This window comes from Pomacea canaliculata, linkage group LG7 (genome assembly GCF_003073045.1).
Source record: "Pomacea canaliculata isolate SZHN2017 linkage group LG7, ASM307304v1, whole genome shotgun sequence".
Classification (NCBI taxonomy): Eukaryota; Metazoa; Mollusca; class Gastropoda; order Architaenioglossa; family Ampullariidae; genus Pomacea; species Pomacea canaliculata.
The window spans coordinates 11,470,123-11,474,805 of record NC_037596.1 but is presented as its reverse complement, the minus strand read 5'-3'; the positions used below and the strand labels follow the sequence as shown (position 1 = coordinate 11,474,805).

The window sequence follows — 4,683 nt, the reverse complement described above, 5'->3', positions numbered from 1 at the left end:
CGGGAAGAGTGTTATTACAGCAGTGTAGCACTCTCCTGTATGTGACACGGCCTGACCCAGGATCTTGACACTCACACGTGGAGGACATGTGCATGGTACAGTAACGGTTGTCGCCGGACCACAGAACCTGATACAAAGTAATGGTTTACAGAAATGTAATTTACACGTTTACATACTGCACAGATGAACATAAAGACTTAAAATGATATAAAACCTTTAAATTTAATATTTCTAAGATGTAATAGTCAAATAATCTCTTTAATGAGACAAAGCAACTGGCAAGATCTTCAATCGGAGGACTGTCCTTTCACCCTTTCACTCATCAGTTCATTTGTGTAAGTTGATGACAACTAGCATGGTCGTTGTAAACGAGACAATGACAATTCTTTATATACGAGAGGTAAAATAAGCAAGGAGAGGGAAGGGCAGCTCACAAGGCTCACCTTTTAGTCCTGTGTGGGACATACACAGCTATTTCTAGAAAGATAGATATTGTTGCGTCTATCCAAGTCCGCCAATGCTGCTTTATCTCCTTTTTCTACCAGTTTACTGTGGCTTCAATAGTCTAGCGCCGTAAGCTGGCCTTTGGTCACGTGACCCAGCATGACACGCCAGCCTTCCAGGCACCTTGGAAGGTGGTCGACGCCGCGGGGGCCGAAGGAAGAACTGACTTACGACAGTCAAAGACTAGACTGGTCATTCTGTACAGGACCTGCTGACCATCTTCCACATTAGACAAGAGTGGCGGCCCTGTCAGCTGCTAGTCTATCCTTGTCATCCCCCCCAACTCTAGGTCACGGGACGACTGATTATCTCTGGCTCTCAGATGATATCTATGTCAAAGGTAAATGATGATGTCAGGAGACGGGGAGCAATGATCAGGAAGTGCTTATCACAAGATGTTCACCAAGAAAACATTAAACATCTGAGGCAACAGGTAACGTACCTGAGGAGCACCAGCTGCCGTTTTAAAGGAGGATCCAATTTTTATTACTTTTCTGCTCTAATCGAGGGCCCTGACGACTTTAACGAAGGGTTGTCTCATAATGAATGCTCTCAAAACATTCTACAACCCTTGTGTCCGACTGTCAGTCCTGTCACAATCATTTATATTTTTATAACAAATCGTGCTGATGGTGTATGTGCTGTTCTATCAAGTTGTACTTGATAGCATTTCCCACGGCAGAGAGTGAAGTAGGCGGTGAGTGGTTAGCAGTTGAAACAGTAAAATGACCAGCGCCGTTATCTCATCATAATACGTGTTTTAACTACAACAGCTATTTAAACAAAGAATAGTAACACTTGTGTTATCATATCCCCCTACACTTCTGCTACTTACCGGGCAACCAAAGTCTTGTAGAGGTCAAAAGTCATGTGAGGGTCAGGTCCAGCCCCAGCCACACGTCGCTGCCACCAGTGTCCGAGTTCCCTCAGCACGTGACTACTGACGTCACACGATGTCTTGGGGTCAGATAACTGATCAGAGCACAGACACAGACCAGTGATGTCGACGGGGTCTGATGTTCCCAGACACTGACACAGGTCCTGTAAACATCCACGTGAAAACAAAGCGTATTCCTTGATAGATCGTGTGTTTAAGCTAAATCATCTTTTTTTAAGCTACAATTATTCCATAGCTGACGCTTGTGCATTGCGACTATACATTTTGTAAAAACTTAATAACAACAAGATTGCAATCTCATATGCTCTGCTAGAAAGTAAAATGTAGACCACATCTAATACTTTGATGATGTGAGATAGATTCCTACTTGAGACATTTGGGTGTCGCCGGAGATGGCCTGTTGAAGTTGACGAGCCGTGAGGTTGGGGAAAGCGATGGTCTTAGTGATGCGCAGACCGGGAGCGATGTCGGACACCAGGTGAGACAACATGGCCTCCGACTTGTCCACCTGTGAGACGGCCTGTTTTAGTTTCTTTCTAATGTTGTTATCTATATCCTGCTGTGACATGTTGAGTTCTTTAATATTGTCACCAAAGGCTTTCACTTCACAGACGACAAACCCGTAATGTCGGTGAATAAGAAGCACATCAAAGTCTCCTCGTTTCCAATTTTTTGGAAATGATGACGGAAGACTGTCGGCAACGGGTAGCTGGGCAGCCACGGCTGAGTAACAAGGTTCACCTAAACATTGTTCGAACTTCAGCTGACTAAGTCCTACAAAAATTTCTTTATTTTGTTCTGAAATTTTCTGCAGACACTTGAGGACCCGCTCCACGGCGGCATCGTCTTTGACATCACTGTCCTGAACTCGGGGAGGCTGAGGACTGAGAACCTGAGCAGAAGATGATGAAGCCATCACCTGTCCAGGCTGTCCAGGTGCTGACTCAAGGACCAGAACATCCTGACCAGCTACTGACTGTCTAGTCATGGGCACTCGGTTGAAGTAGACAGGAGGCAGGAAGTAGGCGCGAGACTCGAGGTCAGGAAACTCGGTCTCAACCCATTGCAGCCACAACGCCTGGGCATCTGCTAAGTTCACTACCTGTAACAAAACATCGTCATTTTATTAAAGACTCCTGTCATTTGATTGCCTTTACTTTAGCTTCATTGTTTTTTAAACTTTATTCGTTCTGTCACAACCAGACGATATAATGTAAAGTGACATCAAGCATTTATGCGAACACTTTACCACAACGACATAACCTACAGTGTGATGATTATCTACTTTCTGAGTAAATTTGGTGTCAGTGAGTGATCAGCGAGTTTCTCACGCCTGCTCAATATTTTTTACTTATTTTATCTGAATGAGGACGGCAGTAGTTTAGGAAATCTCTGGAGGGTAGGAGCAGCTGTGTAGCTGTGGCACCTAAAGAAACTTCATTCAGATGCAGTCCAAACTGAAAACGGCTTATTCAGACCAACACTTCTCCGTTGTGTTTAGAAATTTTATCCAGCTTAAAGAAGAGTCCCTTCGTGGCTTCATGATGAAGGATCTGAACCTCCGGACTAATCATCTGTCGGCGGCTGACAAAGGCAGAAGGCAGGAAGTAGTCACGGGATTGGAAATCAGGAAACAAGAACTCATGGCACTGTGGCAATTGTGACTGAACTTTTGAAAAAAATGGTTCCTCTCGCAGTAAAATTTGTCTAATAACAACAATATAATTCTATCTGCTAACATTAAAGAAAACACATAAAAGCTAATGTGACTGTTTTACGACCGACTAGCCTAACTAAACAGACATTCACAGGAACAACAAACTGTTTTGAACACTTGTGTCCTTTGTGAAATCGACTGCTTTACTATGAAAAAGACATTTGCACAGTCAAGGGAAAGTTTCATTTATTGAACTGCTTTTTCATGTTTCTTGGTAAGAAACGTTTGTCACCTAGAAGAGAAGATGCACATTTACCTTCAGCTTGGTAGAAGAGACAGGGCTGCTGCTTGTCTTTGTACCTTGTGTAGTACATGAGACGGAGCCAGACTCTATTTCAACACAAGTCCTTTGGTTATTTTTTAATTAATCCTTTTTTGTTTAAAATAACATTCATTTTCTAGAGACATGCAAAATCTGATAAAATATGACTCATGATGATTTATGGGTTCTGTTCTGTGGATGCTGTAAACACACCGTTTATGTTCTTGTCAATTAGAGACAGCATTTTATGGTCCAATACTTGTAAAGCGTGTAACAATCACCATATTTTTCTCTTCTTGAGTAACATCACTACCCAGTAGAAATAAAAATCTCATAATATGAACATAACGTAATAGTAGAGGAAAGTCTTAAAAACGATTTACAACAGCACACAACATCACTGAAAGTAAAGAATATTAAACGATCTATCAAGTAATATTGTAACAGAAAGAACAGACTAAATGTGATTTACCTGTAGCCTCGACAGGAAGGGCTTGAGCACCTGTAACAGTGTGATGTGACGAGGGGGACACAATCAAAAGTTGTGACGTACATCGGGACATCAGTTGAAGTCGGTCATAGAAATCAACGTCACCTTCCGTCACCAAGTGGACGATGACTTTCCTCTCCAGACCGAGAACACGCTCTACATTTGTCATCCACACCACGTCATAGCGGGCTGTAGCCACGTCCTCAATGTCCTCATCCTCAATCTCCCACACTGGGATACCCGCTTCTCTCAGACCCGTCATCACAGATAAACCCGAGGTTTGTCTAGTGTTACCTCCATACAACACCAGCACGTCTCGCCACTGCAGGCAGGCAGGTGTTGTGCCACCGGAGATGACGACAGTATCTGTCGTTACATTAAAACACGCACAGACACGCGCACACACATGCACACACGTATTAACAAATACCAGTACACACAGGCACACACACACACATACATGCATGTGATTAGTTTAAGTGCTGTGAATGCCAGTAGGAGGTAGATTGCACAAACACACCTCAGATACTTTTTATCTGTTTGTCACTCTTGATTGCTTCCTTATTTTCTTCATTAAAACTTAATCTATCAATCTAATTGAATCATATCTAAAGGCTACATCTTTATGTTTCCATACCGTATCATTTTGTTCTGTGTAATCATCGCGTGGTACACCCGTGCAACATTGTTATCATGGTGTAAATTAAAGGGCGTTTCATAGGCATTTTTATTTATTTTATTTATTTATTTTATATTTTTTTGGAAAGCGTTCAAGTGGCATCTGAAGTATGTGGCGATAGTAATCTACCACA

General features: G+C 42.5%; 2 protein-coding genes across 6 annotated transcripts in view; one reads left to right on the top strand and one right to left on the bottom strand.

Moving 5' to 3' along the window:
* Positions 1–4,683, top strand: part of LOC112569649 — a 117,471-nt gene that overhangs the window by 40,422 nt on the left and 72,366 nt on the right. The gene's annotated exons all lie outside the window — the stretch shown is intronic.
* Positions 1–4,683, bottom strand: part of LOC112569639 — a 57,970-nt gene that overhangs the window by 30,115 nt on the left and 23,172 nt on the right. The gene's annotated exons all lie outside the window — the stretch shown is intronic.